This window comes from Gorilla gorilla, chromosome 2 (assembly GCF_029281585.2).
Source record: "Gorilla gorilla gorilla isolate KB3781 chromosome 2, NHGRI_mGorGor1-v2.1_pri, whole genome shotgun sequence".
In the NCBI taxonomy this organism is placed as follows: Eukaryota; Metazoa; Chordata; class Mammalia; order Primates; family Hominidae; genus Gorilla; species Gorilla gorilla.
In genome coordinates, this window is record NC_086017.1 from 83758283 (window position 1) to 83773374 (window position 15092).

Consider the following 15092-nt stretch of genomic DNA (forward strand, 5'->3'; position numbering starts at 1 on the left):
CAAAAACACCTAGTGGATGAGTTTTAGCTTTAGTTTGCTCACCCTTGCTTTAGAATCAGAATCTTAATTAGTTTTCAATAGTTCAATTTTATAAAGCATCGAGAGCATGTCTATCCAATGAAATGCATCCACAGCTATGGACAAATATGTAATTTTAAATTTTCTGGTAGCCACATTACAAAAAGTATAAAGAAACAGATGAACTTTATGTCAATACATTTTATTTAGCCAAGTAAATTTGAAATATTATTTCAACATGTAGTCAATACAAAACATCATTAATGCAATATCTTACAGCTATGTATGAAGTTTTTGAAATCTGGTGTGTATTTTGTACTTCTAGTACATCTCAATTCAGTCTAGCTACAATTTCAAGAGCTCTATGTAGCTCCTGGCTACTGTATTGGACAGTGCAGATCCGTAGCAGATGTTTTCAACCTTGGCACTTCAGAGACTTTGAACAAAAACATATTTGGTTACGGGGGCAGCACAATTCATGATAGGCTATTTAGCAGATGTCTTTGACAACTGTCTATTTGATGTGAGTAGTGCCTTCCCAGATTTGAAGACCAAAAATATTTCAGACATTCTAAATGTCCCCCAAGGGAAACATTGTCCAGTCGGGAGCCACGTATCTAGAATAAGGATTCTAAAACTAGGTCAGTGAATCCCCTGGAACTGAATACAACCTTTAGTGCCTATGTGGTTTGGGTCAGGGGTGAAGCGGGGAGGAAAGGGTCTATGGCTTTCTATAACTCCTTAAAGGTGTCTGTGATCCAAAACAGGCTAAGAATCACAGACTGAATAGAAAGAGATGTTAAATTATGCCACTATATGCATATCGCCAATTAGTTCACACCCTAAATACAAGCATTTGCCTGTATTCTTTCAAAATGAAATAAATTTCCATAATGACCTCCCCAAACTTTGATCTTTCTGAACTGTACCACTGCTTTTCTGTCTCGATTCCTTAGTGTTGGAGTACTGACTTTGAACATTTCTCTTCAAGCATTACTTAGCAAGAAAATCCATGAAGGGGTAGATTCTAGTTAAAATATTACAGTAATGGAGAGGGATTATGTGTAACATTTTAGCAACAGGAGAGTCATTATTATTGAACTCTTAAGTTGGCAAAATGGAAAGATAATGAGATTGGGAGTCAAGAAACTCACATCTTCTAGGCAGCTGTGTGACCTAGGCTGAGTGAGAATGACCCCCATCCTTTCTCAGAGGGCTCTGAGAAGGAAGGGAGATAACTGGTACAGAGAATAGTAACATTATTTCCTAAAATAGTTGTTCTGATTCACACTCAAAAGTCTGCTTGCCTATGTCAATCTGCAAACACAGACTGGAGTAGTTTAACTATGATGACAAGGATAATGAAGGTAAGCTATAATTAGCTTTTCCTATTTCCTCTAGATGGTATAAAATATTAGGAAGAGTTGATAAAATCATTAGAATATAAACTATCTCTAGTGGATGTGAGCATCTGAAAACAAAGGTCCTTTAACCATCGGCTCCAGTCCCAGGTGATTATTTTCACTGTAATGATACACGCTCTCCCCAAATCTGTGATGCAGGGATGAGGAGACTCACATTCTTTTTGTGCAGTTAAAATTTGTGCACTTTGAATCTGAATTAACTGTGGGTTCTGCGGTTGGATATTACTAAGAGACTTCTAACTATCTGTCCTAATTGGAATACTTTCCTCAATACCAACACATTTCTGTGCCCAAACTGGCTTCCTTGTTTAGTCGCATAGATATACCTACTTCTTACTCACTCTCCCAGAGCAAGTTGGGCCACCCTTTGGGCCACAGTTCACATTCAGGAAGGGCTTAGACTATTGATATATAATTTTAGACTTTTTGAAAGCGCCTTTGCAAAATTATGACAGTAAGAGAAATCTGACATAGTTGACTGCATCTTGCTTCTAAACTTTAAGCTGTCCTTTAGTCATTCCTGGGCATATGCCAAGCTAACTTTGGGAGGAATTTAATTTATAGTTTATCCTTAAAGCAAGAATGATAATAGCTCTTCCCCAAACTAAACTGCCTTTGTAAAACCAATGAAAATCCGCAAGGTTAGAATTATGAGAGGGACTTGAGTTCTGTTAAGATGTTGGTATAGTTAAGTGATAATGAGCTACCGTTTGGAAGTCATGAGATTTGTGACTTCCCTAATTTCTCCTGTAGGTTACATCACTATTGTAGAACCCATGATTTGCCTTTTGAGATTTCTTTTCAGACTTTTGCATTTCTGACAAGCAGCTGACTTCACCAAGACTGGCAACTCATGACCCAACTGGTCCTGTGATCCCCACACAGGCTGACTCGGTGCACAGGGAACATTTTCCACATCCCTGTGATTTCATCCCAACCAATCAACATTCCCCATTCCCTAGCCCCCTGCCTACCACATTATGCTTGCAAAAACCCTAATCTCCATGCCTTCCGGGAGACTGATTTGAGTGGTAACTATGTCCATGTGGCCAGCCTCGTGTCAATTAAACTCTTTACTGCAATGCTTGCAGTCTCAGTTAATCAATTTGTCCATGCAGTGGGCAGGAAGATGAATCCAGTAGGCGATTACATTTTTTTTTTCTTTGCGATGGAGTCTTACTCTGTTGCCCAGGCTGGAGTGCAATGATGTGATCTCGGCTCACTGCAACCTCTGCCTTCCCAGCTCAAGTGATCCTCCCACCTTAGCCTCCTGAGTAGCTGAGACCACAGATATGCGCCACCATGCCAGCTAATTTTTTGTATTTTTGGTAGAGATGGGGTTTTGCCATGTTGCCCAGGCTGGTCTCAAACTCCTGAGATCAAGTGATCTGCCCACTGCACCTCACAAAGGGCTGGGACTACAGGTGTGAGCCACCGTGCCTAGCCGCAACTGCATTTTAATGCTATCATATTTTCTCTACAAATTCATACTTATTGTCAGAGAGATGTATTGATAGGATTGAAGAAGAATGATGTCATCATATACTTTCATACCTGTGACCTAGTTCTGGAGCACCCTTCTCTTAGTACTCTTAGAGCTAGATTTTTAAAAATAGTCTCTGTAATCATCTTACAAATAAGACAATTATATTGCATTTGTGTCAAAATTATTAACAGGAAAACAGACTCCAATTTCAGAAACAAAATATACCACTAAATATAACTTGGCATTTCTTTATATTTTAATATATCAAGATCCTCAAGAATTTAGAGGGAGTCTGGTCCTCTCTTGATGGCTGACAGGTTTGTCTTCCCCTTCAGACCAAAAGGGATGTGAGGACATGGATGGATGCTAAAAGGAAGACCCTGGTGGGAGGTGGGGGAAAGCAATGTAGGAGATCAGAAAGGAAACAGAGAGGGCCCAGGGACACGGCATCCTGAGGAGGTCAAGATAAGACTTTATTATTATTATTATTATTATTATTTGAGGCAGCGTGTCACTCTGTTGCCCAGGCTGGAGTGCAGTGGCGTGATCTCAGCTCATTGCAACCTCCACCTCCTGGGTACAGGCCATTCTCCTGCTTCAGCCTCCTGAATAGCTGGGCCACCATGTTACCCAGGCTGGTCTTGAACTCCTGGCCTCAAGTGATCCACCTGCCTTGGCCTTCCAAAGAACAGACTTTAAAATAAGAAAGAAAATAAATGACCCACAGTATGACTAGGACATCCAAAGCTAGACATTTGTCATGTGAAAAACATCAGTATCCTCAGGGCACATTCATATTAACAGGCAGGATAACTGGCATCTCCTCAATGCCCAGGACCTGCACATTTGGGGATATGTCATTCCTTCCAGCTAAACAGGAAATACCATAAAGGAGTTTGATACAACAGGGAAAGGGTGAGGATACAGCCTAAAGATTCTAAAATGCCTGCCCAATATCTTCCTGCCAAGTCATTATAATCTCCTGTGGCTCTCAGTCTTTTTCCAGCCTTACTTTAAAGGCAAACAACCTTTTTCTCTAGCATTTTATGACCATACAGTGTAAAACCAAGTACAATCTAAAGCCTTTGTGGTTTTATTCCCAACTATTGGGCTCTTAAAAAGTTTGGGCTCATATGTTCAAAAGGCCTGAGAATTGAAACAGAAGACACTTTGAATTTTACTGGATTGAGCACTCCATCAAGTTTTGCCACTGGAGGGCACCAGTCAACAATATTAGATGCCAACCATTATTCCTGTCTAAAGTTTTTTCCTAGGAACTTGACCATGGAGTCTAAATAGAGTCCTGTTTCACAGATTAAATTGGAGCCACTTTATCCTTTCATAATTCAGGATTCCAAAGACCAATTTCTTAGAATAATTGGAAATCACAACATTTCATACTCATTTCTGGAATCAATATTTTTAGCCCAGTTCACATTAACCTGGTAGGTTCCCTCTCAAAAGAAATGACAGGGGAATATTTACCCATAATCATTCGGCAATTACCGTTTATCATAAGAGGAGATCTGCATGGTCTGAACACAGGAAATGTTGAGTTTAGTAGCATTTAAGGAATGGTCAAATTCAATACAAATATTTAATTTCATTTAACAAATGTTATTTTCAGCTTGTTTGGGAAATACTTTAATTTGAGACACTTTGAACTAGATATTTTAATGGACATTCCCCTCCACTTCAAAATTTCTTTTTTTTTTCTTTTTGAGATGGAATCTGGCTCTGTTGCCCAGGCTGGAGTGCAGTGGTGCAATCTTGGCTCGCTGCAACTTCCACCTCCCAGGTTCACACGATTCTCCTGCCTCAGCCTCCAAAGTTGCTGGGACAACAGGCGTGTGTCACCATGCCTGGCTAATTTTTTGTATTTTTAGCAGAGACTGGGTTTCACCGTGTTAGCCAGGGTGGTCTCTATCTCCTGACCTCATGATCCGCCGGCCTCGGCCTCCCAAAGTGCTGGGATTACAGGCGTGAGCCGCCGCGCCCGGCCTCCCCCCTCAATTTAACATCTAGCCATAACATTCTTGTGTATGAATATTCTCATGGGAATAATCAAATCATCCTCTCTGTCTCTACAGGATACCCCATGGTTCTCCTACCACCAGATGCTACTGAGGCTAAACTGACTGGACTGAGGAAAAATATCTGTGGGGAAAACTGTCTTTCAGAATCCAACTTTGAACCAGAGAAATCCATTCTCTTGAGGCTGTCTGCTGTGGAGAAGTTGGCCTTACCAATCTGCCTTTGGAGTTCAAGTTATGCAGGTTTGCATTTTTTCCTTATTTTACTCTCCACTCTCCACTCTATTTTTCAGATGACTACCTGCTTGTCTTCATGTATTATAATTATTGTTGTTCTGCTTATTATTTCTGCTTACCAGTTTTCTTGGCTCTTGCTAGTTTTTACTACTCACCTCAGTCTGAACCCATATAAATCTTGGACAGACTAAAATTGCACAGTGGGATCATTTCATTCACATGAGTTTGCCAATATGTGGGTATTAACAGGCAAAGGTGGCCGAGGATAGGGATTTGGGTATTAACTGGTAGCGGTGTCCCTGTGTGTGCTATTTTCAAAGTTTTTGCTGATACTGTAGCATTGGCTCTTATATAACTCAATATCCTCCTACGTGAGAAATTTCTTTTGGTCTACATGTAGGAACTTTGTCTTTAAAAAATCTATTATCTCTCTGAAAACACATGGATGTATAGAGGGGAACACCACACACTGGGTCCTATCAGAGGGTGGAAGGTGGGAGGAGGGAAAGCATCAGGAAAAATAACTAATGGCTACTAGGCTTAATGCCTGGGTGGGTGATAGAATAACCTGTACAACAAACTGCGGTGACACAAGCTTACCTATATAACAAGCCTGCACATGTACCCTGGACTTAAAAGTTAAAAAAAACTATCATCTCTCAGCTACCTCACAGGGGTGTTTTGACATTATATGAATTATGTTAAATAATTAGTGCCAGGACAGTGCCAGGCGCAGACAGTCTCAATAAATATGAGTTTCTTCTCTACTTCTTTTTTCTATTTCCTTTTTTTCTTGGTGCCTAGAGACAGATTTTATATAAGAGCAACTGTATTGACCAGAATGACAATTCATTTGCTTTACTCCTCTTTTCTCAAGCTTGCTATTTTACCATATTGTTCTTCTCTTGAAAAAACATTTTTTTAAAGTCGTCTAAATGATTAGGGGCAGAAATAAGTATCTGAAGAAGGAATGTGGTAGCCCCTCCTGGGGTGTGGAATCCTGAACAACCCCCAACATGAGAGGTCCTTCATGAGAGATTGGGTCAACATGGTATTCTTTCAGGGGAAATCTGTGCCCATATAAATGAATCGTAGCACAGACCTGAGTTCAGATCCTTGCCTTGGCATTTACAACTTGGGTAAACTTGAGTAGAGGGAGAATGAAGAATTTTGGAACTCCTTTCTCTCAGCTGTACAATGCAGACTAATAACGCTTACCCAATGATATTGCTATGAAGACTCAATAAAATAATAAAAATGTGCTTGATATCATTGTTTTTGTTGTTGTTGTTGTTGTTACTCAACTAGATGGTTACCAAAGGATTGTCTGATTCTGGAGATTTTATAAATGGGATTGCCTAAAATGATAGGTCTGCCCATGATAACCCTTAAACAGCCCCTCTGCTTCACCCAGCTGCTCATCTTCCTGGCCATGCACACATCTTATGCCCCTCTGCACTGGTACTGCAGCTCATAGGATTCCTCTTCACTGGAATCTACAGAGATGATTGACCTCATCTCCATAAGTCTTTCCCATTGTCTTGAGTCCAACTGACATCATAATTCTACAAAGCATCCTTGTCCCAGAGCAAGAGAACCTGATCTCTATTTCCTATGAATGTTTATCATTCTATTTCCTTCTTGCTGGGTGCAGCTTCCCTGGTTCACTACAAGCCAGGTTCGTTATTTGACTGGCTGTGCTACATGGCATCAGCGAAACACTTACCACAAGACAACTCCTTGACGGTAGAGCCTCTGGCTTTTTCATCTCGATATACCACATACCTGATTCAATGCCTAGCAGAGAAGTCACTCAAAAAACACTGTAAGAATAAGGAAACCACTTATTTGATATTGTTATATTTATATATATATATGTATTTTATGTGCCCATAAGATACTTTGAAGTTCTTTGAAATCAAGTACTTACACAGAACATTAATGTTAAAAATGAAATTTGGGAAGAATAAAAGCCAGACATTATGTCCTTTTTGGTGGAAGAATACACCACCTATGATGTAGCTTGTCAAAAGGATTGATCCTGAATCCCATCAAGCTTTAGATCCAGCCACAATTTATAGAAAATACAAAGAATAGAGAAACACGTTGATATGGTTGATATTGGCTCTGTGTCCCCACCCAAATCTCATCTTGAATTGTAATCCCCAAGTGTTGAGGGAAGGATCTGGTGGGAGGTGATTAGATCATGGCGGCAGTTTTTCCCATGCTGTTTTTATGACAGTGAGGGAGTTCTTACAAGATCTGATGGTTTAAAAGTGGCAGTTTGCCCTGCACTCTCTCTCCCGCTGCCATGTAAGATGTGCCTTGCTTCCCCTTCACCTTCTGCCATGATGAGAAGTTTCCTGAGGCCTCTCCAGCCATGTGAAGCTATGAGTCAATTCAACCTCTTTTGTTTATAAGTTACCCAGTTTCAGGTAGTATCTTTATAGCAGTGTGAAAATGGACTAATACACATATTAATGACATGAGGTTGCAATCCTCAAAATTCAGACTGTAGAACATTCTACTATAGTGGTTAAACTGTCTCTTGACTGTTTTTGTACACCCTCAAGCTAAAAATGGTTAAAAGATCGTTTTAAATTTTATTGATCTATTTTATATATGTATGTATGTATGTATGTATTTAAATTTTTAAAAGTTTGAAAAAATAAACAATAGATGACACAGATGCTTGCTCTATAGGATTAACATTCCAACTTTTTTTTTTTTTTGAGACAGAGTCTTGCTCCATTATTCAGCCTGGAGTGTAGTGGTGTGATCTCGGCTCTCTGCAGCCTCTGTCTCTTGGGTTCAAGTGATTATCCTGCAGCAGCTTCCAAGTAGCTGGGACTACAGGTGCACATTACCATGCCTGGCTAATTTTTGTATTTGTAGTAGAGATAGAGTTTTACCATGTTGGCCAGGCTGGTCTTGAACTCCTGACATCAAGTCATCTGCCTGCCTCAGCCTCCCAAAGTGCTGGGATTACAGGCGTGAGCCACCGTACCTGTCCAACAACCCAATTTTTATGACAAATAAATTGCAAATGAAAGGAGAGATTAAAAGAGACTGAAGTTATAGATCAACTGGTTGCAATGAATTGATTTTACTTAGATTCTGATGCAAACTAAACAACCATAAAATAGAAAAAGAAACATTCATAACATTTATGATACAATTGATGATATTTAATAATATTAAGATATAATCAATGATCTTTTACATCTCATAATGGCTTGAAACTTATGTTTATTAAAAATAGTCCTTATCTTTTAGATATACATACTGAAATATTTATGGATGATGCTGTGTGGGATTTGCTTCCCAGTAATAAGGGAAAGAAAGCAGATTTGGTTTTGGATTAAAGCAAGATGGTCCATGAGTTGCTAATTGTTGTAACTGGTGACTTATTTATGAAGTTTATTATATTGTTCTGTCTATTATTTCTTCTATGTTTGAAATTCTATGTAATAAAAAGTTCAAGAAAAAAATGAACAAATTTCAGAGTTCTATCTGGGCTGACTCCAGCCAAAATACCTCTGTCATGGCACTGGATTTTTCTGATCTCAGTTTCCTTATCTGTAAAATGGATATTATAATAGTGCCTACTTCATATGGTTATTGTGAAAACTATCTGAGCTAATGTATATGCAGCTCTTAATGCTTAGTACATAATGAAGCATTCAATTATTCTTAAATAGTGTTGCTGCTGTTGCTGTTAGTACTTTAACTCTCAGAAGGTGTTGCTATTTATGAGTATTAGTTGCTGAGATGGTAAAGGAGGACAAGACAATAGAATTTTTACTGGGAAAACAGCTAGTAAAGTTATTGCAATCTACAGGTAACTGGAGACTCTGTAGTTCCCATCTTCCCCAACTGCAGTGTCCCTAAGGGGAGTGGGAGAGGATGGGAACCACACAGCCTCCAGTTACTTGTAGACTGCAATGACTATTCTGGACCAAGTTGTCAAACCTTATAATAGCCTAATGTGGGGCAAGCTGTCTAGCTGGGCACTGAGCTTTTCCAATCAGGAATGTCATCTAGTAACCTGAAGGTCAGGGAGAGAGCAATACAATCAAACACTCAAACCAAACCTAAGAGCCATTTATTAAACTCAGCTTTATAATAATTTTTTATCATTGATGAGAAGTGTATTGCCAGAATAAAGACTATCTAATACAGGCTTAAGGGGGAAAATAACTTTAAAAGTAATTTATCAAATCCTTATTGAATATTACCATTTCAGGGAGGCAATATACCACAATAATTTATAGCAGCACTTTCCATAGTGCTGGTCTTTGATGAGATAAAGAGCTCGCTCCAAAATGAAAATCCACACGTTGCTTCCTTACTAAAAAAGTCTTGCTATTGAAAAAAAAATGTCATTCGAAGTAAACAGTATGCTTAGTGACATAGTTGATTTGCATGCTGGCACAAGCTCCTTATGTTCATAGTCTGTTAACTAGAGCATAGTCTACGTTTTTGAGTGAAACTAGTTTAGAGCAGGGGTTCTCAACCAGAGGCCGTTTTGCCCCCCAGAGGTCATCTGGCAGTGTCCGGAGACATTTCTTGTTGTCACAACTGAGTGGGAGGTGCTGTGGCATCCAGTGGATAGAAGCCAAGGATGACCTACGTTGTAGTGTCCTTCACAACAACGGAATATTCTGCCCAAATGACAATACTGATGAGGTCGAGAAACCCTCTTTTAAAGCATATCTTTAGAGTCAGAGATGGGAATCAAACTCCAGCTCTGCCATCTACAAATAGTGTGACCTTGAGCAAGACGGTTTTATCTCTCTGTAAGCACCAGCTTACAGGATTGTTGTGCAGATGAAGTGAGGAAACACAGACAGACCATTTAACATAGATGAAGATCAGGTTCTCAGTGTTTTGGGCAGCTGTGTATACTTCTTAGACATAGCCCTTGTCCTGGTTACTCATGAATTGTCATTCAAGGACTCACTATGTTAATGGCCAAGATATAGCGTTTTTGTTTGCTTTCTTTCCTCTCTCTTTCATTCTTTGATAACAATTGGCAATGGGTTCTCTGAAATCTTTTATTTTGAGGACCTAAAATGCAAATGTATTTCATTTGTTGCTGAAGATGAATGCCAAGCAAAACCAAGCCAAACCTTGACTTTGATTTTTTGAAAGATAAACCTTATTGTCAGAAAGAGCTGTGCCATAAACAAAGCTGGGGAATTCACTTGAAACTCCTCTTTTTATCCCTTGGGATGAAGTATGACACATGCCTAGGAGCTTAATGGTTTACAATTTGGGACTCCTACTGTGTCCTTCTTTTTGCTGATGATATGATTCTTTTACACACAACATGATAGATCCTTGAGTATCCTGAGCTTTCAATCTTTACGCTTATTTTTTTTGCAGTTTGAGTGAAACTTTTCAGACAGAGCTGTGAAGATGTGGTTCTTAAATAAAATATTTTTCTACTGTGCTAATAACTCATACATTCTCTACATTTTTCTTCTATACTCAGGGTCAGTGGGATATGCCCATTTTTCTTAATTCTATCTTGCCTGTTTTTTTTCAGGCTTCCAACAGCTTTTTATGAAGGCACAGCATGGCTTGTTCTAGGTGCTGGTATTTGGGGAGGGTTGAGGATTGCAGAGGGGGAGGGGTTACTTTCTCATCCTTTTTCCATCATTCTATTGACAATAGCCTTTTAATGATTAGAAAACTCTTTGTAACTGCCCTAACATGTAATATTGCATTACAAACCCACATAGGAGACACAATTCAGACAATAAAAGCAGTAACACACTTTTTTCCTCCTGCTAAGTTTTAATGGAATGTATTTTATTGAGATCTAATGTAGTTTTTCACCAGAGAAGCCATCTACTTGCTGAATTGCCACATCTCTAGAGTTGACATTCTTCCTGAAAAACATGGGATGTTTGCATTTCTGGGTCAGGTGGGAAGACTGTAGTGTCAGAATTGAAAATGTTGCAGATTTCAAGTATGAACATGTGACCTCATTTGTGTATACATGCCACCATTGTCTTCCTGGGCCCAACTGGGCAGTCAGTAGACAGCAGTGCCTATTCAAAGCTGTTGTTTTTCTTAAGACTTTTGGTCAATATAATACAGCCCAGTTAATACTGTAGAAGCTAAGGAAACATTTCCCCTTTGTCCCCCGAAAATTCACTGAAAATCACTGACAAAAGGTAGACTAATAGGAGAAAAGGCATACAAATTTATTCAATCATACTTTTACATGGCATAGGAGCCTTCAGAATGAAGACCAACATGTGCAGGGGAAGCTGTCCATTTTTATGCTTAGAATCAACAAAGTTGCAGCAGCTGTGTAGAAATATGATTGGATTAAAAAAATATGATTTAGTGCTAACGGGTTGAGTGGAGATCCCAGCATGGTCTGTCTGTCTAGATTCTTCTTGGCCTCTCCATGCAACATGTCATCCTTCTGGGTATGGGGTGGAAGGTCTTATGACCTATAATCAAACAAGATAGGCCAGATAATTTCTTTATGGCCAGTTTTTGCACAGAAAGGAAAGCACAAAAGTTAAAGTAATATTTTAGGTTTTACGGCTGGCTTTGGGAAAAAGGGGTTCTGGAGTCTATGACCACCTTGGGGAAGAGGGATTCTAGTTTCTATGGCTAGCCTTGAGGGAGAACCCAACTGAGAGACAGGAAGGCAGGGGAAGGTTGGAGAGAATCTTTTGCTCCTGAGGCCTTCATTTTGGGGTATCATCTTCTGACCTCTAACAATATAATCCTTTAATTAAAGTGCAAAACTTGTATGTGAGTGAGTAACTAAACAGTACAAAACTGTTATTTTTAAATAATTTACTTTGGAGAATGCAAGCATATACGATTCTCCAAACATAATCTAAAGCCTATTTTTCTTAGCATATGTATTATGTCTTAAAAATCTGACATCAAACCCACAGGAAATTTGAAAAATTGTGTGTCCTTCCTTCTGTATTCTTATATCTTGTGATTAAGTGACTTAGTTTAGTTCTTATGACCTAAGTTTATGAGCGTGTCTTCTGTTAGATAACCCTGCTCTTTTTCTTCCTGAGTTTCTTCCTGATCCTCTCAAGCAGGAAATACTTCTCTCTAAACCTTATTCCTTTCTTATTTCGTTGATGAGTCTGGATGAAGGTCATTGCTCATGCCTTGCCTAGAGCCTGGTTCTCTCTTAAGCCTGCAGCAAGTGTTGCATGCTCTCCCTGTAATTCTGGCCATTATGTCATAATCTCACCAGGACCAGGCCCTCCTGGTCCAGTCTGCCAGGGAGGCCTGCACACCTCTAGCTGCTGTATCTGTGACTGGTTGGACACAATCAGTTCCAGAGGCCTGTTGTAGGAAGCCCCATTTTGGCCTTCAATCCAAATTACCTTTTCCAATTCAGTTTCACCACTAATAAAGATGATCACTCAAAGCTTCTGGGCCAATTTCAAAACTGAGTCAGAATTTGGAAGAGGTAATGGTGAGTGGTTAGGTTTTCTACAAATTGTGACATTAAAAAAATTTAGTACGGTTTATTTCTTGTGTTATATATTGCCAAGTCTTGTCATACAGCTAAATATCAATACTCCATTTATCATCATTCATTACAATTATCTATGAGGACATCCTAAGGCCAAAGAAATCTATTAAATTGCCCAGGATAAGATATGTAAGTCATGGATCAAGCCTTTGAACAGCTTCAATCTATTAAGGCATTTAAAATATATAAGTTGATAAAAAATAATACAAGATTTAAAAATAGTAAGTCAAAGAAAATATACATATAATGCCATAGGGATATCACAAAGGGATTATAACTCCCTGCTGGGAAGGGCAAGAAGTCTTCTAGAGAGAGAGGACTTAGGATGGACCTTGAATGATTGGTAAGATTTAGTCATGCAGATAAAGGAATGATTATTTTTTTTAAGCCCTTCCAGGTAGAGGGAAAAGTGAGTGTGCATGTGGGAAGGAAGGAAATATGGAGTTACTAGGATAATATTCATCTAGTGTAACTTGAGGAGCTGTGGCAGAATGGGTGGACATGAAGTGGGGAGCAGGAGACATAAGCCAAAAGAAAACTCTGGAGTAGCAGTGGAATAGTTATAAAAGCTAAAGAGCAGAGATGAGCTTCCTGCAGTGTTTGATTTTCTAGCAAGTTCCAGTTCTCATGTCAGTGTTATTTCTCATTAAAGACAAAGCCCCAAGGATCTTATTAACTAATTCCACTTTGAAAACTGTGTAGCCCACTTTATTAATAAGAATAGATCAAGGGTGAGAAGAATATTTAAGTGGCTCTCTGAGGCCACAGGATTTCTCCCTGACACTGGTTATCAACCCTAACAGTCAGGATAGGCTGGGTTATGCTGCAGTAATAAACACCCCCAAAATTGCAGTGGCTTAAAAAACAAAGAATTATTTTTTACTCACACTAAATGTTCCATTGAAGGTGAAGAGAGAGTTTCTGCCTGGCAGGGGAAGTTTGGAGAACTGAGTGTTAGCATTTAAATGTTTCTATTTGGAATTAATAAAGGTCACCTTAGCTAGCATTTCATGGACCAAAGCAAATTACTTGGGCATGACTAAATTCAAGAGGGCAAGGAGATACAAATCTTTTCACGTCTGCTACAGTCTCCTCAGTTGGTTACCATAAGTATACATCCTCATTTTAGTATTACAATTCAAACCCCTCTAAAATGTCTCCAAGAATAATTTCATTTCTTGACTGTTTAATTTAGGCCAGGCACTGGGCTGACCTTTTTAATACAAAATTTCTCTTTGAATTCCTATAAAAATTCTCTGATATTGGTTTTAGCAATTGGTTTTAGCTGGTCGACTCCTGACATTTGTGTTCTTCTTCACAGGATCTGCGAGGCTACCTGTGAATGAATGGTTGGTTGGTCACTACTTGCAAGTTTTGCAGGAGCTCCTGAAAGATTACTGCATAAATAAGGGAGGATGGAGACCAGATCTCTGGCTACTGTTGCTGCCACCACCACAGCCACCACCTTCACCCTTATGAACCCCCTATTTACTGAACACTTTCTATATGCCAGGTGACATGCCCTGCACTTATGAAATAAGGACTGTTATTTCCCCTATTTTATAAAAGAGGAGCTGAGGCTCAGAGAGATTATGTTACTTGCCCAAGATCACATAGCTAGTAAGTGGCAGAGATGAGATTCTGTCTGAGTCCAGCTTACACCATAACTGATATTCTTGACAATCAGGCTGGATAGAAAAGGATAAGATATGAGAATTTTGGTGCTATGATTTGAATTTTCCTTCTAAAGCTCGTGTTGAAACTTAATCCCCAAAGTAACAGTACTGATAGGTGGGGTCTTTAACATGGAGTCCCAGAATTGGATCGTGAGGGCTCTGCCCTGATGAATGAATTACTCCATTCATGATTAATGGATTAATAGATCATCATGGGAGTGGAACAGTGGCTTTATAAGAAGAGGAAGAGAGACCTGAGGTAGAACACTCAGCGCCCTTGCCATGTGATGCTCTGTACTGCCTTGGGACTCTGCAGAGTCTCTCTACCAGCAAGAAGGTCCTCACCAGATGCAGTCCCTTGACCTTGGCCTTCTTAGCTTCTACAACTGTCATAAATAATTTTTTCTTTATAAATTACCCAGTTTTGGTATTCTATTATAAGCAATAAAAACCAGACAAATACATTGAGTTATAATTATGATATTTAAGATGGAGGAAAAGGAACATGGAAAACACTAGAGAAATGAATGCTAAACTAGAGCATAAGCATTGGGATTGTGAAAAAAAGACATATTTGAAATATTTTAAAGATATGGAATTTAAAAGATTATGAAACAGATAAAGTATAAGAGAAAGAGAGAAAATGAAAAATGATCCCAAGATTGCAAACCCTTAGTATTGGTGAAA

At 39.1% G+C, this 15092-nt stretch overlaps 1 long non-coding RNA gene across 1 annotated transcript in view; it reads left to right on the top strand.

Moving 5' to 3' along the window:
* LOC115934051 (uncharacterized) overlaps window positions 1-14865 on the top strand; it is a 70314-nt gene extending 55449 nt beyond the window's left edge. The window contains exons 3-4 of the long non-coding RNA XR_004069903.3: window positions 5019-5204; window positions 14051-14865. This is a non-coding gene — a long non-coding RNA (uncharacterized lncRNA). The remainder of the gene's footprint in view (window positions 1-5018; window positions 5205-14050) is intronic.
* Window positions 14866-15092: the final 227 nt, after the last annotated feature.